Here is a 23,494-nt window from a genome sequence, read left to right on the forward strand (position 1 = left end):
AGCCAGGGATCAGGTAAGTAAAGCCAAAGCCCGTTTAGAATTAAATTTGGCCAGGGACATCAAGGGCAACGAGAAAGGGTTCTATAGGTGCATCAGTGGTAAAATGATGATGAGGGAAATTGTGGGCCCTCTCTGAAAGGAAATGGGAGACCTGGTCACCTAAGATATGGAGAAGGCAGAGGTACTTAATAACTATTTTGTCCCAGTCTCCACTGACAAAAGCTCCAGACACATGGTTCAGGCCCTAGAAGACAAAGGCAGGGACTGGGAGAATGAAGAACCACCCAGTATAGGAGAAAATTGGGTTCAAGATGATCTAAGGAACCTGAAGGTGCACAAGTCCATGGAACCTGATGAAATGCATCTGCAGGTCCTGAGGAAACTGGTGGGTGTAGTTACTAAGCCACTATCCATCATATTTGAGAAGTTGTGGTTGTCTGTAGAAGTTCCCACTGTCTGTAAGAGGAGAAACATAACCCCCACTTTAAAAAGGGAAGAAAGGAAGACACAGGGAACTACAGGACAGTCAGTCTCACCTCTGTTCTTGTGGAACAGATCTTCCAAGAAACTCTGCTAGGGCACATAGAAAATAAGGAGGTGACTGGTGACAGCCAACATGGCTTCAGTAAGGGTAGATTTTGCCTGGCAAATCTGGTGGCCTTCTACAATGGATTACAGTGTTGGTGGAAAGGGGAAGAGCAATTGACATCATCTACCTGGACTTGTGCAAAGTATTTGACACTGTCCCCCATGATATCCGTGTCTTTAAATTGGAAAGACATGGATTTGATAGATGGACCACTCAGTGGTTAAGGAATCAGCTGGATAGTTGCACTCAAAGAGTTGCGGTCAACAGTTGTATATTCAGGTGAAGATCAGTACTGAGTGGTGTTCCACAAGGGTCAGTATTGGAATGAGTGCTCTTTGTTGGCAACATGCACAGTGTGGTCGGGTGCACCTTCAACAAGTTTGCAGCTTCAACAAGTTTGACACCAAGATGTGTGGTTCAGTTGACACACTGGAATGAAGAGATGCCATCCAGAGGAACCTGGACAAGATGAAGAGGTGGGCATGTGCAAACCTCATGAGGTTCAAAAAAGCCGAGTGCAAGGTCCTGCACCGGGGTCAGGGCAATCCCAAGCACAAGCATGAGCTGGGCAGAAAATGGACTGAGAGCAGTCCTAAGGAGAAAGACCTGGGGGTGTTGGTTGATGAAAAGCTCAACATGAGCCAGCAATGTGTGCTTGCAGCCTAGAAAGCCAACTGTATCAAAAGAAGCATAGTCAGCAGGGTGAGGGAGGGGATTCTTCCCCTCTGCTCTGCTCTCATGAGACCCCACCTGGAGCAGTGTTCTCAGCTCTGGGGCCCCCGGCACAAGAAGGACACAGAAGTATTAAAATAAGTCCAGAAGAGGTTCATGAAGATGATCACAGGGCTGGAGCACCTCTTCTGCAAAGGCAGGCTAAGGGAGTTGTGATTGTTCATCCTGGAGAAGAGAAGCCTCCAGGGAGACCTCACAGAGGCCTTCCAGTACCTATTTTAGGCTGCAGGAAAGCTGTGGAGAGGCTCTTTTTCAGGAGGTGTAATGATAGGAGAAGGGGGAATGGCTTTAAACTAAAAGAGGGTAGGTTTAGATTAGATATAAGGAAGACATTATTTTCTATGAGGTGGTGAGGCACTACAGAGTTGCCCAGAGAATTTGTGGATGCCCCATCCCTGGAAGTGTTCAAGGCCAGGCTGGATGGGGCTTTGAGCAACCTGGTCTGGTGGGAGGTGTCCCTGCCCATGGCAGGGGGGTTGGAATTAGGTGATCTTTAAGGACCCTTCCAACCTGAACCATTCTATTAATCTATGATTCTATGAAAGACAACGTAGCAATATTTGCAATATGTTGAAGGTCAAGTGAGGCCTTTTAGAGCAAAGCAGAGAAAAGCTCTGCTCCTCATCATCACATGAATGAAGAACAGGATCAGGACCTGCTCAGCAGTAAGAATGTGGGCCTGTTATGTTCTTTGTTAGGCCAGATGTGGTATTTTCCCCAAAGTTTTTGGGGACAGCTACTGATTCTGATTGCAGATAATATTTTGACACCTTCTCCCTATCCTTCATTCTGGTATTTTCTAATGGTTTCTGGAGGAGCAGAAAGACTATAGAAAAAAAAAAAAAATATATTTCCATGGGAATTAATGCAGACAGACTGTGTTTCTGTGAGCTGGACAGGCAGATAGGGAGTGTCTCTCTCTTCCCACCAATTACAAAATAAGTCTCAAAAGTTGTTTTAAATTGTAAAAGTAAAGTGTAGATATCTAAAGCTAAGTGAAACTCATATCCCAACTAGATTTTGGCTTCTAAATATGTCCATAAGCATCTCGGTGGTCACTATGTCCAGCAGCTAGGTGCTTCTTCCATGTTCTAGCTCTAAAGTTAAGCATTTCTCTGTCTAGCTCATCTAGGTTTCCTCCCACCCAGCATGTGAAGTAATCACTAGAATACAAACTTTTGCCCAGCTTATTAACCTTCCTCTCTCAGTGTAACTTTAGTAGTAACAGCTGAGCAGTGTCTCAATCATGGAAGAAGTTTTGAGATAAGTATCAGAAATGGATGAGATAATCCCTACTTGGGAGAAATACAAGACCCATGACTTAACATTTTTTACTGTTTGTTTCAGGAGAATGAAGCATTTATTATTGCCTACATTAGGATGGGATAAATCATTTCTTAGTGCTGTTTCTCATTCTTGCTAACAGACAAAGTACTTATGACTAGCTAATTTTAGAGAAGTCCCTTTCTCATAAACTTTGTAGACTGTCAGGCAGTGGGAAATTTTTCCATTTAACTGGTTTGAGCTCATCTGCCCACTCCTTCTTTGAGGTATCCACAAAGGAAAACAAAACCATGAAGACATAAATTTAACTGGCATAATATTAAATGACTGAACTCAAATCATAGAACCGAAAGGGAAAAAAAAAATGCATTTTGAAGAACAAATATGAAGGAATACTACAATCGCCAATAGAAGTACTGGGCCATTTGGAAAATGTAAACATCCTAACATTATCAGACTTTGCATCTTGTAAAGGTCTCAGATTCCGTTCATGAATGACTGAAATAAGATTCGATCAGAAGGGAGTGAGTTGCTGAATGTCATGAAAGGGTGGGAAGAAAGAAACTTCTGCACTGATTTGTCAGTAGGCACAATAAAAAAGAGAATTTGAAGGTTACTAACCCTGCAAATCAGATCTGCTGCTATCCTAGTTTGTTATAAGTGAGCAACTACATATTTAGTGTCGAAATGATAATTTCCAGTTCATTATTAGAAAATTGGCAGAAGGTATGGGATTTAACTATTATTTGTATTCCTAAATAGCTTCTTGATTCTTCCTTTTGCTTAATGCAAAAGAGTTAGTACCCAATAACTATTTGATTGATGTTCATTGTGCAGAACATGAAGCATGCACATCTGAAGAACAAAACTAATCAAATGTGATATATTATGAAATAGTCTGTGAAGGAGAGAACCTAAACCTGTATCTCTTGTTTATCTTTAAGGACTTACTTCAGCAATATTCTTATCAGATACTGCACATAATTATGCTTGTGCATCTTTTAACACAAAACTCAACATAATTTGATTGTTTAATCATTCAAACTTCACTGCTAAATCCTGAATCACAACTCATGTACTATGAGCAATGTTGCAAATCATACAAATCACACTTGCCAAACTGAGTTTGTCAGAGTGAACAGTTCAGAAAAAGCCACCGTGTTTTCAATAAGTCTGTGAAGAATGAACACATTCATTAGCAATCTAATGGTCAAATCTACGTACACTGCAGATCTGTACAGTGATCATTTCCATAACAAGATCATTTTGAAATTTCTAGTCTGGGTGTATTTGTGTAACTCTTGTCAAATCTAGAGCTGAAGAACTGGGCTGGAAAATTTGATTTGAGGACATGAGTAAGATTCACAGTGGGAAATTCAGAAATCTTTTCTTTCAGCCACAGAGGGCTGGCATCCTCACTAAATGATGGTTAACTTAAGAAGTCCTGGGTGTTCTCAGGAAGGAATTGGGTTTTTGCATGATTAAGTACTAATTGGAGGAAGTGATTGTTTCACTGTTTCATATAACACAGCTGCACCTCCATTGATTTTTTTGGACCGGATTTTAATGAACAGTTAATTTGCATGGCATTTCTTTTCTGTTTCCTCCTTATTGAGTGGTTAGGGAGGGTAGAAAAAAAGATTGTTATTTTTTCTACCACTAAATTTTGATTAGTAATGCTAAACTGATGTGTCCTATTTTCTTTAGGTTATATAGTTCTGGAGACAATTCAGAAGCTGGGGAACACAAACAGAGAAGGACTGGTGGAGGATGTGATTGTCGGGGGCTGTCTTGGGCAGAGTGACCATGAAATGGTGGAGTTCTCTATTCTTGGCAAGGCCAGGAAGGGGACCAGTAAAACCACTGTATTGGACTTTCGGAGGACTGACTTTGTGCTGCTGAGGACACTGGTTGGTAGAGTCCCTTGGGAGGCGGTTCTGAAGGGCAGAGGAGTCCAGGAAGGCTGGGCGCTCTTCAAGCGGGAAATCTTAATGGCGCAGGAACGGTCCGTCTCCATGTGCCCAAAGACGAGCTGGCGGGGAAGAAGACCAGCCTGGCTGAACAGAGAATTGTGGCTTGAGCTTAGAAGAAAAAAGAGGGTTTATACTCTTTGGAAAAGTGGGCAGGCCACTAGGGAGGACTATAAGGATATCGCAAGGCTGTGCAGGGACAAAATTAGAAAAGCCAAAGCTCATCTGGAGCTCAATCTGGCTACTGCTGTTAAAGATAACAAAAAATGTTTTTATAAATACATCAACACAAAAAGGAGGACTAAGGAGAATCTCCATCCTTTACTGGATGCAGGGGGAAACTTAGTTACAAGAGATGAGGAAAAGGTGGAGGTGCTTAATGCCTTCTTCGCCTCAGTCTTTAGCGGCAATACCAGTTGTTCTCTGGATACCCAGTACCCTGAACTGGTGGAAGGGGATGGGGAGAGAGATGTGGCCCTCACTATCCATGAAGAAATGGCTGGTGACCTGGTACAGCACTTGGATGTGCACAAGTCGATGGGGCCGGATGGGATCCACCCAAGGGTACAGAGAGAACTGGCAGAGGTGCTGGCCAAGCCGCTTACCATCATTTATCAACAGTCCTGGCTATCGGGGGAGGTCCCAGCTGACTGGCGGCTAGCAAATGTGACGCCCATCTACAAGAAGGGCCGGAGGACTGACCCGGGAAACTACAGGCCTGTCAGTTTGACCTCAGTGCCAGGGAAGCTCATGGAGCAGATTATCTTGAGAGTCATCATGCAGCACTTGCAGGGCAAGCAGGCGATCAGGCCCAGTCAGCATGGGTTTATGAAGGGCAGGTCCTGCTTGACAAACCTGATCTCCTTCTATGACAAAGTGACACGCTGGGTGGATGAGGGAAAGGCTGTGGATGTGGTCTACCTTGACTTCAGCAAGGCTTTTGACACCGTTTCCCACAGCATTCTCCTCAAGAAACTGGCTGCTCTTGGCTTGGACTGGCGCACGCTTCGTTGGGTTAGAAACTGGCTGGATAGCCGGGCCCAAAGAGTCATGGTAAATGGAGTCAAATCCAGTTGGAGGCCGGTCACTAGTGGCATTCCCCAGGGCTCGGTGCTGGGGCCGGTCCTCTTCAATATCTTCATTGATGATCTGGATGAGGGCATTGAGTGCACCCTCAGTAAGTTTGCAGATGACACCAAGTTAAGTACGTGTGTCGATCTGCTCGAGGGTAGGAAGGCTCTGCAGGAGGATCTGGAGAGGCTGGACCGATGGGCTGAGGTCAACTGCATGAAGTTCAACAAGGCCAAGTGCCAGGTCCTGCACCTGGGGCGCAATAACCCCAAGCAGAGCTACAGGCTGGGAGATGAGTGGTTGGAGAGCTGCCAGGCAGAGAAGGACCTGGGAGTGATGGTTGATAGTCGGCTGAATATGAGCCAGCAGTGTGCTCAGGTGGCCAAGAAAGCCAACAGCATCCTGGCCTGTATAAGAAACAGTGTGGCCAGCAGGGCTAGGGAGGTGATCGTCCCCCTGTACTCGGCTCTGGTGAGGCCGCACCTCGAGTACTGTGTTCAGTTTTGGGCCCCTCGCTACAAGAAGGACATCGAGGTGCTTGAGCGAGTCCAGAGAAGGGCTACGAAGTTGGTGAGGGGCCTGGAGAACAAGTCCTACGAGGAGCGGCTGAGGGAGCTGGGCTTGTTCAGCCTGGAGAAAAGGAGGTTCAGGGGTGACCTTATCGCTCTCTACAGGTACCTCAAGGGAGGCTGTAGCGAGGTGGGGGTTGGTCTGTTCTCCCACGTGCCTGGTGACAGGACGAGGGGGAATGGGCTTAAGTTGCGCCAGGGGAGTTTTAGGTTGGATGTTAGGAAGAACTTCTTTACCGAAAGGGTTGTTAGACATTGGAAGGGGCTGCCCAGGGAAGTGGTGGAGTCACCATCCCTGGAGGTCTTTAAAAGATGTTTAGATGTAGAGCTTAGGGATATGGTTTAGTGGGGACTGTTAGTGTTAGGTCAGAGGTTGGACTTGATGATCTTGAGGTCTCTTCCAACCTAGAAAATTCTGTGATTCTGTGATTCTGTGAACATGATTGTTCTGGTTGTATTGAATGGGGGCCAGTCAAGTAAAAACACTTGGTTTGCCATGAAGAAAAATGTTCAACTGGTAAATGCAAATATTTTAACAGAAATTGACACTTAAGAAAAAGTGGGTCAGTACATCTGATATGTTGAACTGCAGAAATTACAACTTAGGACATAATGTACAGGTAAAACTCAAAGTTGTTCCATTTTGTGGTGTTAGTTCTTCCTGCTTTAAGTCAATGCTGGATGTAAAATCATGTTAACGCACAGGGATAAGCCTGTAAGACCAAAAGAAGTTAAGCATTCAGCTCATGTGTTGACATAGCCTCTCAAAGTTTTGACATTCATGTTATCTCATTTCAGATACAAGGAACTGGTTATACAAACCTAAGGTTTACCAGTCAGAATATCTGAAGGCCCATTTTCCCAGTCAGATCTCTTTAGAAAAATGAAGTGCCTCCCTTTCTCAAAGCATAAAGAATATATTTGAAGGTACAGCTTTGTTTGAAGGATAATGCTCAAATACCCAAGAATTAAATCCTACGAATACTTATCAAGGGAGCTGCTACATACAGCGATAAGCACTACTTGTTTGGAGCAGTATATCTCAACAGAAGTCTCTCAGGAGGAGAAGTGTATATTTGGACATTGGATAATGAATAAATTTATTTGCTTCGATGCTCAAATTGCACAAACAATTTTATAAGTGTCTTGTTGTTTTAGTCAAAATATTTTGCTTGACTTGAAGTGCTTAATTTGTGTTTTCTAAATTTTAAAAATAAGTTCCGGTAAATGTAGCATTGAAGCATCATTTTGTAACAAGCATAAAACTTTTTATGCATATAAAAATTTTATATAATTTTTATGTAACTTTTTATCTAAAAGTTGTCAAAAACAAACAATTGGGAAGGGCTGAAATTATTTAATGAATTCAGGCTGAACTCACAAGTTGTTTAATTCAACATGAAACTGAATTATTTTAGCAGATAAATTACTGCCCTGGAAAAGTTCCCTCAACAGTATTTCTGTGAGTGTTTGAAATGTATTAGCAAAATGCACCTCTCTATGTTTATGCATTGTACTTGCATTTGCAGAAGATTTATCCATGCATTAGCAGGTTTTAATGGTAAGATTACAAAAGGGGGAAATTTGACGGGACAGAATCATGGTTTGGAGTTAGTCATCACCTGTAATGTGCAAGTGCTTTGTTCATTAAACTTAAAGCATATTCACAATGTTCTTCGAAACATATGTGATTGATCTGTTACCTTGTTGTCATCTCCATAATAAACTTGGGCTCAGGAATAGATTTTACATTCTGTAAAATATAACTAGTTATGAATCACTCACAAATTTGAATCACGTCCACAGAGCCAGAGAAAAGCAGTGGAGGAAACCGGTTTTGAGAAGTTCAGTTAGAAGATATGAAACTTAGTAGGCCATCTTTTTTTATTTTATTTTTTTAAACTCAGAGCTTTATTTTTTCTTAACTGCAAAACAAACCCAAAGGAATAAATCGTCATGATTTTTCCTCAGCCAAGGTAGATGCAAAGCACTTCACAGACTGAGAAACACTGAAGTGAAGAAGGAAAGATCTCTGGGTCGCACATGTGAGATGTCAGCTCGGAGGACTGCTGCAGACTTTCTGGTCCAGATTCAGCTCTCATTCCCCTGACAAAGCTGCAGGACTCTACAGATAGGCCTAGTCAAGCTGGTGGGAAAGGGTAGAGTAAGCATTGTCAGCAAGAGTTGATGCCTCTTGTGAAGCAATGGCTGTAGTCCTTGCTGAGACAAATCAGATTGAAAGAAGAAGTTGTCTGTTAGAGGGGGCTATGTGAGCTCTCAGGAATTAACCTGACTCCAGTGGGTTATTTTGGTTAACTAAAAAAAAGTAGCTGAAGTCCATATAAGATGAAGTACATGACTGGGATGCTGAAATGAAAAAGCAGAACAAATAACATGTGTCAGCTTCAGACTGAACCACTACAACGGTAAGACAAGTACTTCTGGCATCGTTTTAAATGTCATGGTTTGACTTTGGAATAACCTTTGATAACATGTGTCAGCTCAGACTGAACAATCATAACAGTAAGATGAATATTTCTTGTCATCCTTTGAAATGTCATGGATTGATGTTGAATTAGCCTTTGATAAACATTATGGTTTTTTGTTTGTTTGCTTGCTTCCTTGTTTCCGGGATTAATGTTAGATATTACAGTAGCATATAAGAGACTGGGACTTACCAACATCATTTAGACATTAGTAATACCCTCACTTCTGTCTGAGTGCGAGGTTTCCTCTGTTCTCCAACTTCTGATATTGGCAATTTCCTGCATGTCACGTTCCTGCATGCCACATTCCTTACTCATCTTTCCTCAGTGCCAATGCAAAGTAGAAATGACAAAGCATGTTATTCTGAAGCTTTTTTTTTTTTCCTAAAATATCCATATTCTTAAGTTTTCTTTCAGATGTTAGATATATTACCTCTTGTTTTTATTGTTGTATTCCTGACTTGAAAAGTTTCTGATCCTGTCACTTCCATATAGAAATATCTGCAGCAGTTTTATAGCATGAACTGCAGCTCTTCAGGGAGAGCAAATAGATATGTTCAATGTATCAGGAATCAGCCTGAGCAACACTTCCTGCACTGTGAAGGCACACGTTCCCTTTAACACATGATAATTGAAACATATCTTTTTACTTTCAGAAGTGCTTGTCAGGGGAGAGTAGTGATGTCTCTATTCACATCATTATGAAGACATAATGTGGTGACACCATTCAAAGTGTTCATGAAGTGACAGAAGTCACAAATAGACTATTTTGCAGAATGGGCTGAACAATAAAGTACCACTGAATGTAATCCAAAAGCAAGGACCATTTTGCTCTGTAAGTTAGAACATTGTTATTATTCTCATTCAAAAAAATATATGAAATAAATTTGATTATTTTGCTTCTAGATATAGAATAATGAGAGATATGGATGGTGAGCATTTTTAGAAAATAAAAAATAAATAAAAATAAATAAAAAATAAATTCTAACAAAAAAAAAAAATTCTAACAATTCAATCTTAAAAACTTTCCTGAAGCCATGTAGTCAGTCAAAATCCTTCTTTGGTCAACTTCAATTGATTGGAGTAATTAGACCACTAAGAATTGTTATTTTAAAATATTTAGGTTCATGGTCTCTCCAGAACAGGATCAGGATTTAAAAAGATGTGGCCAGAAGCTTTGTTTTATTATTATTTTATTTTTCCCTCATATTAATCAGAGTGCAGCCTTTCCTCTGTGGTGTGGATAGACTTTGAGCAGTAGTCAATATCTCTGTCTCCTTGATTTTAGGTTGAAATGCACCATTACCTTCAGACAATGAATTCAAATTAGAGGGAAAATTAGAGAAAACATGTTGTGCCATTTTGTTTAAACAATACTTAAAAGCAGATTACAGTAACTCTTCAGGATCTGCTGAAGGAGGGAAAATACTTGCGGCTTCCTTATGTCTGCAGGCAATTCTCCACACAAAAAGGGAATTTCCAGAGTCAGTCTCTCAAATAAAATATTTGTATATCAATGCAGATATTTTTGGAACTTTCCTTATGTGCAATGATACAGAACTGCACGAGGAAGAGGTGACTCAAATAGTCAAAACACCTCTAAGAAACTCAGGTGATGTCACACTCTGAACTTTGTGCAGCTGCAGAATGAAGACACTGGTATCAGAATAACCACTGCTTCTGAGGGTGTTTGCTTTTCCTATGTGTTCTTGTAAATCCCCTGGCCAAAAGGCATTTTGAAGGCAGACATTTCCTTCTAAGAAGAGCAATAATAATTTTCATGCTGTCATGTTCTAAAGCAAATGCTGATGAATAAGGAAATCTTGTTTCAGTCACTTAGGGTGTAAGCCCCAGATGAACTTCAAATGCTGCCTATGGCAAAATACCAAAGCCTAAATCAAAGTAATCTAAGAAAAAACGCTGCAAATGTGTTTAGTTGGACAAAGTATGTTACAGTTTCTTCAGGTACCCAAATGTGCCTAACATTCAACGTGAATTTTGTGCTGTGAGTCTGAGGCACAGTAAAAAAGTATGCCTTTGAGTCAAGCAGTTCCCACTCCCGAAACAGTGCCTCCAGCATGAAAACCCAAATCTTAGCTTTCTTCTTCCTCTGGCTGCTGCCATCTTTCCTGCAGTGTCCTGCAGAGCAGGGAGGTCTGCAAAAGAGCCAACAGATGCTCTGCCCTCAGGTCCTTCAGATACACAGTTCAGCTTTCACCCAAAGCATAAGGGAGAGAATGGTTTGGTCATTGTACAGTATTACAACTTCATAAGTACAATTCTACCATAATAGAGAGGAACCATCATACAAAGGAGTATCACAGAATCATAGAATCATAAAGGTTGGAAAAGACCTTCAAGATCATCTGGTCCAAACATCACCCTACCACCAATGTCACTCACTAAACCATGTCCATAAGCACCACATCCAACCTTTCTTTAAACATTCCCAGAGACGGCGATGCCACCACTTCACCTCCCTGGGCAACCCATTCCAATGCCTGACTACTCTTTCTGAGAAGAAATTTCTCCTAACTTCCAACCTAAACCTCCCCTGGTGCAACTTGAGGCCATTCCCTCTATCACTAATTACCTGTGAGAAAAGGCCAACCCCCAGCTCCCCACACCTTTCTTTCAGGCATTTGCAGAAAGCAATAACATCTCCCTTGAGCCTCCTCTTTTCCAGACTAAACAACCCCAGTTCCCACAGCTGCCCCTCACAAGACTTGTGTTCCAGGCCATTCACCAGCTTCATAGCCCTTCTCTGTACATGCTCAAGCACCTCAATGTCCTTTTTGTAGTGAGGGGCCCAAAGCTGAGCACAGTACTCAAGGTGCAGCCTCACCAGAGCTGAGTACAAGGAGATAATCACTTCCCTAGTCCTGCTGGCCAAACTGTTTCTTATATAAGCCAGGATGCTGCTGGCCTTCTTGGCCACCTGGACACACTACTGGCCCATGTTCAGGCAAGCATCAGTCAGCTCCCCCAGATCCTTTTCTGCCTCTGCCCATTGACCCATCCTCTCCAGGTCCCTCTGCAGGGCCTTCTACCCTCCAGCAGATCGACACTTCCCCCCCAACTGTTGTGTTGTCTGCATATTTACTGAGGATGCACTCAATTCCTTCATCCAAGTCATTAATAAAGATATTAAAGAGGAAGGGCCCCAACACCAATCCCAGGGAACACCACTGGTGACCAGTTGCCAGCTGGATTACACTCCATTCACTGCCACTCTCTGGATACGGCCAGCCAGCCAGTTTTTAACCCAGCAAAGCATGTACCTGTGCAAGCCATGGGCTGCCAGCTTCTCCAGGAGACCACTGTGGGAGACCGTGTCAAAGGCCTTGCTGAAGTCTAGGTAGACTACATCAACAGCCTTTCCCTCTTCCACCAGGTGGGTCACCCGGTCATAGAAGGAGATGAGGTTGGTCAGGCAGGACTTGCCTTTCATGAACCCATGCTGACTGGGCCTGATCCCCCAGTGGTCCCATATACATTGCTTGATTCCAATCAAGATGACCTGTTCCATCACCTTTTCTGGCACCAAGGTCAGGCTGACAGACCTGTATTACCCCAGGTCCTCCTTATGACCCTTCTTATAGATGGGTGTCATGTTAGCAAGTCTCCAGTCATCCAGGACCTCTCTGGATGACCAAGACTGCTGATAGATGATGGAAAGCATCCCAGCAATCACATCTGCTAGTTCTCTCAGCACACTCATGTGGATCCCATATGGTCCCATGGACTTGTGACAGTCCAGGTGGATCAGCAGGTCTCTAGATGTTTACACCTGAACTTTGGGGGTTCCTCTGCTCCTTGTCCCAGACTTCCAGGTAGTTTAATGGGAAGACATTTAAAATAGTTACCTAATTCTTGGAACATGTAAAAACTACTTGCAATATGTGCTATACATATGAAAGAAAAGCTTTTCATAGGAGAAATTCTTACTGAATGTCAGTCACTCAGGTCTAGGCATGTAAAAGTTTGGTGTCTAGACTAGACTTCATCAATGGCCAATAGAGAGAGAAAAAGATGTAGATGGTCCTTCATCCCACCTATGTGTCTGTCATTGTGGAACAGGACAATCCGCCTCTTGGAAGTGACTCTGTCTTTATATTTGACCGAGCAGAGAACCTGATGAATCAGATAAGAAAATTTTCAGATGTCCTGAAAGCCTGATGACCAAAGTAGTAAGATTATTCTGTCTCTTCCCATAAGTTCCCTTCTCTTGTAACAATTGCATTGGTTTGAATAGCATAAGCCAATGAAAATGTGCATTAAAGAAGAAAAAAAAAATCCCTTTGCAAGTATGATTGGACATAATGGGGTAAGTGAGAATGAAAGAGGAAAATTGCAGGAGCACACTAAATCATGATCCGTTTCTTGCTCTATTGAAAAGGAGATAGACATCCTAGAAGAATCTATGTATAAGTGCCCTTAGAAATTAACCCCTGGAAACTCCCATTTTTAGGAGGAAAAAAAATACTTTAACCAGTCTGTAATCTTTTAATTCCCTGCAGCTCTTGATGCTGTTCATATCGTAGATGAGAATATAGGAACTGTTGACTTAATGTGTACCAAAAGCATGAAAGAAAGTAAATTTAACGGAGAAGGAAAATTCAATAGTTTTTGTCCTCTGGGTTCAAATTACAGTAGTTATTGGTTGAGTTGATTCCAAGAACTGCCATCTCAAGTGCACTGTGCATTTTGCTACAACACAGGAATTTTTTCCCATTTGATGGGCATCATGTTGAGCTAAGTTATTTATAAGGAAATGAAAGAGAAACAGGAGGTGATACAGAGATGAAGAGGAATTTTGGACAATGGGAAGTGTCCCTTTTCTCAATCATCTGCTTCTTACCAGTGAAATCTTTCTGCTGATCTCCATGAGATTTGGATCCTGACCAGGACAATGATGTGTCAAACAAGGAAGTGTGAAAATCCAAAACCTCTTGCATGAAGCAGCTAACAACTGTGCAATTCAGCAAGAATATTCATATCACCCATCAGTCCAAACTGTTACACTTTTTTTTCTTTTTTTTTTTCACAAAGAGTTCTGTTTTTTGATACATGCCAAAGGGTTGAAGATCAATCAATTTACAAGAATCAATTTAGGAAGGATTTTTGCTGCTTCCTTCTGTTTCCTAGCTCTGGTCAGGAACAGATTTATCTGCCTGGGAGGTTAAAAGTTATGGAACATATTCTCTCTGTCATTTACCCCTCTCAGCTTCCCATCCACACTACTACTGCATCTGACCAAAAATACAAATTTCTTTTGAAGTGCTCACTATTGAAACATATCCCTCCTCTCAATCCCTTCTGCAGATGTGCTACTGATTTCAGGCCAAACTTGACTTTTCCCAAGGAAATAACTACAGGGCTGGTACCCTAGGAAACCACAGACAAAACCATAACACAATTCAATTACAATAAAGACATTTTTTTTCAAAACTGGTGGTGGTTGGTTGGTTGTTTTTTGTTGTTGTTGTTGATGATGATGATGATGATGATCCATCAGTAGGATATCATACTTAGTTGTGTACAAAGATTCTCCATAATGTGAGTACTTCAAATCAGATTAAAAAAATACTTGTAAATAAGATGGTTTACAAGAAAGACAAAACATACATAATTAACTCTGTAAATCCTGAGTAAATCCTGAGCACTTTTTTTTTTTTTTTTTTTTTTACACTATGAGAAAATTCAAAATAGCTGATCACTATACCTTGTGCTCTAAAAATCCTAAGCTCCACATGACTGATTTCTTGCAGTACATCACAGAAGACTCAAATTAACCATCTGTCAAATAATTAGATGTAAGCTTTTAACATAGAAAAATCATTCTCTACTGCAAAAACACAACTTTGTTTGTCACAAGTTTATTATAAAATCTGAAATATACTTTCAAATTTGATGTTAAGCCTACGGGATCTTTTTTCTTTTGTTAGGACATGATCTGTTCATTGGGATGTGACTGCTCATGAATTTGACACTTCTCTTGGACAAGAGCACTCCAGAAATGCAGACTCTCTCATGTTTGTAGTATAGAAATTTTTCAACTCTTATTACTTGTCGCTCTGCGATATTCTGGAACAAATCCAAACATTTTGGTACTGTTTCAGGATTTAGAGAAGTAACGTGCTGTATAACGCAGTGTTTTCAAATATGTGCACATTTTCCCTAAGTATGTAGGTAAGAGCTTTTTTCATTGAAGTAAGTATCTGGCCTCAGTGAAAAATAAATAAATAATAAATCTAAAGTGTGTACCAAACACAAAACTGTCCTTTTCGCAATGGCAATGATGGCGGAAGCAAGAGAGGCAAGAATGGCTTAACATTCCAGTAGTTGAGTCACACGGGTTGGTAAATGCAGAACTGTGATGGTCCACTACATGACACTGCACACAGACCTACTACTGCTGGAAGATACAAGGGATCTTCATTCATTCTTGCAGCCAGTGAGAGAGGAAAGTGGATTATAAAGTATAGCACTGGGTTAACATTTTTTCAGTATTCCTTATAGATCCTTTTAGCTATTATGGAATAATTAACAACAATGAGCTTTTAAGCAAGGCTGCCTCAACCTGGATGCATTGCTTAGTTGTGTATTTGCTTAGTGAACGTCTCTTTTGAACATTTTATTTCAATATATAAACAATGAAGGCATTGTCGCATGCTTTAAAGCAAAAGAAGAGCAGACTGAATACACAATTTATATTCTAATGGTCCCTGAGTTTTATTTTAAGATTAAATTGGATCACCTTTAGAGGATGAGTAAAGCATGTCCAAGAATTGTGTTGCTTTTCTCTAACACAAGTTAGAAATATAGATTCATTCACTATCGTGCCTTGTTTTTTACATATGTTTTGCAGGTGTAAGTATTCCTTAGAGAACACAGCCTTGAAAATGAGACAGTACTCCAAAACCTGTCTCTGGGTAAAAAGAATGAAGAAAAAGGCCCAAAACATATGTCCCTAATTGTAAAAAATTAAAAAAAAAAAAAAAAAAAAAAAAGCCAAAACCAAAAACAGCATCAAACAAAACACTTGTTTACTAGCAGGTTATACTTTAGTTTAAATTCTTTGTTTTAAAAATTTTTCAATTCCTCCAGAGAAGAAAACTGAAACATCTGAAACATGGCTACTTCATAACGTTTGACTATTTTTAGAAATGACTTTTTCTCAAGATATGTGAAAGTTTATTTTCACAGTATGCAACATTTAGTTATCCTAAACCTTGTTCTATGCCTTAGATTGCCACTTAAATGTTTGAAGAGCATGTTCTTTGTTACCTTATTCATTCACCAGTTACTAAATTGCAGACCTAAATAAATAACTTCTCCATAGTTTCTAGGTCATTCTCAGTCTATAGCAAAACTGTATCCATCACTATTCTTGTGTATCTTTCTGTGTTGAACACTGTAATTTTGCGTAAAAATGCAGAGGTGACTAAAATAGAGAAAGTATATATATTTCTGCAAGTAAATTCACACTTACATGAATTGGTGATATTTACATTACTATAAGCATCCAATAGGAACAAAAGCCAGATGACTTATTCCCACCCATGTATAAATACCTTCTCCATGCTCTCAGTTGTTTTCATGAGATTCTGATAAAGTTATTTAAAGAAAAAAAGAAAAAAAAAAAAAAAGATACATTTTTATTTCTTTGATGAAATTCACAAAGTACTGGAATGTAACAAAACTAGAGAACTTTTCCCATAGATTAAAACTGCTGAAAATGCAGCATTTGAAATAGGAGATGTGTGGTAAATGTAACTTTCCTCTGTTAAGCCACAAAAAAGGTTTTAAATGTAGTATTTTTTTCAAATGTACTCTTGACTTTGCTGAACATATCAACTGATTCTATCAGGCAGCTATCAATACAACCTTTAAATTACTCTCATGGTTATTTTACAGCAGTTGTTAGGTCATAAAATGACCCAAGCAGAGCTTGCTGAGACCACTGGCACACTACAGTCATTTCTACAGAGCACAGAGGAGAAAAACAGATGCTCCTCAGCCTTTTACATTACCTTCACTTTGGTTTGTGGTGAAGAAAATCAATACTGGCCATGGTCCAGCACACCCATTATTTTTTTAACCTCAACAAAGTTCATTGTTTTACACATAATTCATAGGAACTGTAAGCAAGTAAAGCTAGATTAAGATTTTTTTCCTAGATTTCATTTACCCGTTTACTGACTCTGAAGAACGTGCAAGTGACTATAAGTAGGAAAAAGTCCTGTTTGGATGTTGATGTTCAGAGGCATCAAAAGGACATTGTCAGTACTGAGCACTGCTTTGCATACATGCAGTTTTGGACATGTGTGTATTCATGTAAGTATGCTCATATTTCAGTATACTAGCACCTACAGCATTGTAAGAAAATGATGCAGGGAATGTATATTTGTTCAAATGAGATAGTACCTGTAAAATGTTTCACTTGATTTTGTACCACAAATCTAAAGCTCAGAGCCTCAGAATTCTGGTTGTCATCCTGTCTTCATAAAACCCAATGTGCACTTGGTTCCAAAACTCCAAGGAGAGTGGTAGGTAAGTGACTAATGTCTTTTTAACTTGTTCTTCTTAAATGTTTCCAGGAATGGAGATTCAAAGTCACACCTGGTAATCTGCTGCACCACTCAACTACCCTGGCATTAGAGCACTTTTCCTAACCATTAAGCTAAACCTTTTCACAGCAGAGAGCAATAAAACTTCCTTCTTTCCCCTTTGCCAGTACAACCCATGTATCTGTGGAGTGGTATCACATCTTTCTCCAACCCTCTCCTCTAGACTTAGCGATCCCACTGCCTTACACATTTCCATGTGGGATATGTTTTAAATAACATTTCTGTGGCTCACCTCTGTGCTCTCTTCAGCTGATCTCCGCCTTTCTAGAGGCATGGTGCACAAAACTGTACGTGAAACTTTCCTCAGAGCATTATCAGAACCTTATGGAGCAGAATGATGATTTCATTTGTTTTACTTCCCGGATGATGTTTGCCTTCTTCAAAAGATGAAAACATTTTTGTGCTTGTGATCAACTATTAAGCAATTCCTCATTCTGCATAGTAATGTGCAATATTTGACCACAGCCACAGCATTTAAACTCCTTTATAAACTGCACCTTTTTTTTCCCCATGTCTTGGAGATCAAACTTAAATGCATATCTCAGTATTCCTTAATGTGCACCCACAAATTCCAGAAGTCTTCACTGCTTCTATACAAAATACCTGTACTTCACATTAAATGCTTAGTTAAAAATTGATAGCTGATTTTGTTTCCTAACTCCACTATTTAAAAACACCTTTTTTAAAAAATATATATATTCTTTTGTCTGTGAGTCTCTATTGTAGTATTAATCATTCACATAGTCTCCTAAGAACTGATATGTCCTTGTATTTATTCCAAACAGGAATATATTAAGCAATAATTTATTAACCAAACCTTAGAAAAACAACCACTGCCCTCCTTGTTGTTCAGCTTTCCTTGCGTTACTCTGTGCAGGATGATGAAATGAAAACCCTGTTTTCTGCTCCGTGTAAAAGAATAAGAAGTATTCACACGTGTTTCTAAGAAAATAAAACTAAACACTTTGAATGAGATACTAGTACAAATCATCCCAATTTTTAGTAGCATGGCCAGACAGAACTTGGCTAGGTCTTTGTTAAAATGTAGTAGCTTAGGTAGGTCTAACAGTAATCACACCTGGCCGTTTAAAGTATTTTCTATAACTCACAACAGAACTTTAGCATCAGGTAAGAGCAGCTGTTGAAATCATAACACCAAGTTAAGCCAAAGCTGTGAGGGAGAGGATGACTGGTACTACACTAACTTCTCCAGGGACTCTATCTGTGCTCTGGTAGATCAACAACCATGGCATGCAGCGGGGCTGAGCTTGTAAAGGGCAATGTGATCCCATGAGGGAAGTGAATGTTGCAAGTTTTTTTTATCATATGTTTTGCCAATCTTTGTCTCAAAGCCGTGTTGCCACATTTCATGTTTTATTACTCAGCTTACTAAAATTAGATTTCTTGAGATCTAAAAAAATGCATATTTTTGTTTTGTGATCTCTTCCCTCATTCTACAGTGTTCAAATGGTTCAGTCACCCATACCAAACTTCCACTCACCTCACATGACACCAGCAACTCTTTTTAAGGACAGATTTGCTGTAGGGTTTTTAAGGTTTGTCATTTTCCTCTCTCTACAGCAGTCAGAGGTTAATTTATTGCTATAAATTTGGATTTAATAATGCTTGATATTTCAAGCACCTCATAAACACTGAATTAGGTTAGTATACAGTATACCTTCTATTTCTGTAGTTGCCCTTTAAAGATAATTCTGTCCACCTTCATCTGTGCACATTTAGGAATCTCAGAATCACAGAATCTAATCTCTAAGTTACAGAATCACAGACCTCTGAAGGTCATTTGCTCAAAAAGAGACACCTACAGCAGCTTGCCCGGGTCCAGGAGGCTTTTAAGGGTCTCCAATGAGGAGACCCCACAGCCTCTCTGGGCAGCCTGTGCCAGGGCTCCGTCACCCGCCCAGCACAGAAGTGCTGCCTGGTGCTCGGAGGGAGCCTCCTCTGTGCCAGTTTGTTCCCATTGTCTCCTGTCCTGGCACTGAGCACCACTGAAAGGACCCTGGCTCTGTCTCTTTTCCACACTCCCTTCAGGTATTTACAGACATGGATGAGATCCCCCTGAGCCTCCTCTTCTCCAAGCTGAACCGTCCCAGGTCTCTCAGCCTCTCCTCACAGGAGAGATGCTCCAGTGGCCCTCCACTGGACTCTTTCCAGTATGTCCAGATCCCTCTTTAACACAGGGTCCCAGAACTGGACACAGGGGGACAGTGAAGAAATAATAATAATAATAATGATAATAATAATAATAAACAAAGCAAGTGATGCACAGTGCAATTGCTCACCACCCAGCCAGCCAGTCCCTGAGCAATGGCAGCCCCCCCAGCCAAATCCCCCAGTTTTTGTTGCTGAGTACGACAGCGTGTCATACGAGACATCCCTTCGGCCAGTCAGGGTCAGCTCCTGGCTCTGTCCCCTCCCAGCTCCCTGTGTACCCCCAGGTACCTCACTGGCAGGGCAGCACCAGGATCTGAACAGTCTTTGGCTCTGTGAGCACTGCTCTGCAGCAACTAAAACATCCCTGTGTTATCAGCATTATTCCTGAATCCAAACCACAGCATCATACCTGCTACTAGGAAGAAAAATAACTATCCCAGCCAAAACCCAGACACAAAGCTGAAGCTCTAAGACAGATTTTAGTGTGTTGTCTAGATCTGGTGCAACCTTGAGTTAATTGGTCTGTGTTATGGCAGAGGGTGGTGCAGCAGTACCAGGTAATAAGGAAGTCTGGTTGGTTCTCTGCTTGGTGTTGGTCATTCTTCTCAAGGAAGGCTTGAGAAAAATGCCACAAGCCAATAAGCCTCTTTTTTGGAAAAAGGAATGGGGCCATGGGAAAGGGACAAATGTGAGAGTATCTTAGGCAAAGCTAGAGGTTGGGTAAAATGTGTGTGTTCTAAGTCCATGTTTTCTTTCTTTCCTACTTTCTACTATGCTTTATTTTCCACTTGTTATAAACTTCTTGCATGGAACTTCTTTCAGAACAGCAATTGCTTCAGATGTCTCATTTTCTGCTGCAGTGATTTTATACCAGATATCTATTATTTAGAATTCTCTTTTCTTAATCCCACAGGGTTATACTCTATAAGCATTAAAAGCTGACATAGCTTAGTTGTTTTTTTTTTTTTTTTCTTTCGTGTTGCATGAAAGAAATCCATGTGTAAGGACAAGAAGCTAGAAGCTGTATAGTCTAATTAAAACTCTAGCCTCACAACACACAATCTGTAAGTACAGCACAGTCTGCAGATTTAACAAATCTAGCCCAGCTGAGCTGTGTGCATTGCCTGTCTATTCTCATTCACTCTAGAGCATAGTAACGATGCTATGGGCTATGTTCTGTTAGCAAGGTAAGCATGATTTGCGAACAGGTTGGACTAAGTATTCAGATTGTTGCATATTTCCAAGAAAACTCAAAATTCTGGCAAAAGGTATCAGCTTTGGTCCTGACTTACCATAAGTTTTGCTCCTTGTCAAACTAGAGCAGATAGGTAGATTTGAGAATGCAGGTCTCTCAGATCCCGATTCTATGAATCCAAAACAGTTTTCTGATCTTGGTCATGCATTCAAGAGCAGGTTTAGCTGCCGGAGAGATCCATCTGACATATAACTACTAACCCTAGCCTGAAACTTCTCCCATCCCACAATAATAATGGTAAAATGAAAGCTGAAATTTATTTTCTGTGGTATTGTTCAAAAGATGGTAGCGGCAGCAATGCAGTTTTGGCTGCTATATATAAAGTAAGCAAACCTCTCCTCCCCCCCAGAAAGATGATATGTTGTAGCATCGTCATGTGATACTGGCTAAAAATTTGCTGAAACCTGCATAAGAGGCCAGCTATACACTGTGTCCAATAGAGAAAAACTGTCAACCAACATAAATACAGTTGATCAAATATTGATCCAAATTCTCATCTTAAAGATCTCCAGTGCAAACGTGAACTTTGCCTTCATGCAACAATGCCTACAAATGTGACTTGGTGGGCAAGTATAGAGCTGTCTTATGATCTGCAGCAGCTTTTATTCTCGCAGACATAGGCTGGGCTTTTTTGAAACCTTGGAACAGGTGTGGCAAATAAGGGCAGAGTTTCCCAGAATTTAACACTACTCACTTGTAATTGATGTAAGTGACCTCAGTGGTTGCAGTCACACATCCTGAATGAAAGCTGCACAATATGAAGGTTTCATTTTTTCTCAAGGAACCACGATAATAAAGCAATGAGTGATGTGCAATGAAGACTCTAATAAATCTAAAAACACTGGTGTCAGTACGTGAAACACAGGTGTCAATAAGTGCATGATGTATCTGTTCATTTAAGATCTGACACTATTGTCCGTATTAACCACAGGAAAAGAAGTCCTTTCTTAGCAGGAACATCCACATCATTGAAGGGAGTACTTTTTTTTCTCAGAGTTTTGGAGGCCATCACTATTCACAGTATAATATCCATAGCAGCACACACAGGCTAACATCCTTCTGTTGTGAGCTCGATAGAGAACACCTTCCTGGTACAACACCTTTGACTGCACTGTACACCTATGATTAATTTAAACTATTTGCAAACTACAGGAAAAAAAAAAAAAATCTGTATGGGAATTGTCTAAAACAGTGGACTGTTTTTTTGTTCTTCTTGTCATGGTATGGTCACTGATCTGTTACCATGGTGGAGTCATATTCCTTCTGCCCTTTTTAGAGTAGTAAATGACAACCACTGCCAGAGCAAGCCAGAGTAACATCAGGCTGGGGCAGGTCATGCTCAGACATCTCACTCTGATAAATAATTCTAACTGTAGCTTTTGATAAATTAAATCTAAATGTAGTTGTTGATTTGTAGCAAAATACTTCATTATTTTCTATTCACCAGTCAGGTTAACTAAGATAGTTTCCACCTTCCATAAAAATGTAAATTTGTATTATGTAAAAATGCAAACTATGAGGCTACAATAAAGGGACAGAGAACCAAGACTAAGGAGAGTCTTCCTTTAATGTGTAAGCTTCCTTTATTACACATTAAAGTAAAGAAACATTAAGGATTAAATACACAGCAGCCTTTTGTTCCTGACCTGTGTCCAGTGATAATCTCCTGGCATTTGCAATTGTTAATGGGGAAAATGTAGTGACGTTAACTTGATTTTGAAGGACCAGGAACGATGGGTGTGCTTCACCCTGGTTGTGTTTCACTCCAGATAAAGACTGTGCTTTGAAACCAGTCCCCTGATCATCCCCATTCTTTACACTCGTGTTCACACTGGGAGCAGACGGATGTGAGCAAACTTGGTCCCTTTGGGATGGTACTGAGCCAAAAAGTGCATTACCTTGCTGGCAGATGCTCAGTCCACTGGACCAAACCTGAATTGGTCTGGAGTAGCCAAAATCCCAAATGGATGCCCAAGCCTCAGCACCCATTGTTTCACCTTCCACATCTGCTTTATTCCTTAATATAGACATAGACTTTGGTGCCTGGAAAGAGTGTAGGCAGACTTTCAGTAGTTACTGAATTGTGATGTGGAATTCCCCCTTCTTTCGGCCTGAAAGCTCTCTAGTTGGTGCCTTGTCCTTAGCTAGCTACCAGAAGGCAACCCAGCTGGCCTCTCACTCCTTGTCCTCAAGAGGACAGGGGAGAAAATATGATGGAAAATGTTGCGGGTCAAGATAAAGACAGGGAGATTACTTACCAATTACCATCACAGACTCAACTTGGGGAAGATTAATTTTATTTATTGCCAACAAAAAAAATAGAGTAGGAAGGTGAGAAACAAAGACAACACTAAAACCACCTTCTCCCCACCCACCTCTTCTTCCAAGGCTCTACTAAACTCCTTCACTCCTGACTCTTCTATCTCTTCTCCCCGCCGAACAGGTGCAAAGGGATGTGGTCAGTTCATAACAATTTTGGGTGTTCCTTCCTCCTCACACTGTTCTCCTGCCCCCTCATACAGGATACAGTTTTTCACCAACTGCTCCCACGTGGGTCCTTCCCACAGGCTACATTTCTACACAAACTGCTCCAATTATGGGTTCCTCACAGGCCACAGGCCCTGCCAGGCCTCCTGCTCCAGCATGGTCTTCTCTCCGCATGCAGCAGTTTCCTTCAGGGCACATCCACCCCCTGTGGCATGGTGTCCTCCACGGGCTGCAGCGTGGAGATCT

The 23,494-nt window shown here is 40.8% G+C and overlaps 1 long non-coding RNA gene across 1 annotated transcript; it reads right to left on the reverse strand.

The window, feature by feature from the left end:
- Positions 1 to 7,641: 7,641 nt before the first annotated feature.
- Positions 7,642 to 17,651, reverse strand: LOC118160405. Its single transcript, XR_004747470.1, has 4 exons — positions 17,567 to 17,651; positions 16,896 to 17,073; positions 14,427 to 14,500; positions 7,642 to 7,968 (listed from the first exon to the last, which is right to left on the reverse strand). It is a non-coding gene; the product is annotated as an uncharacterized LOC118160405 (long non-coding RNA).
- Positions 17,652 to 23,494: the final 5,843 nt, after the last annotated feature.

Source organism: Oxyura jamaicensis, chromosome 1, assembly GCF_011077185.1.
Source record: "Oxyura jamaicensis isolate SHBP4307 breed ruddy duck chromosome 1, BPBGC_Ojam_1.0, whole genome shotgun sequence".
NCBI classification, from domain to species: Eukaryota; Metazoa; Chordata; class Aves; order Anseriformes; family Anatidae; genus Oxyura; species Oxyura jamaicensis.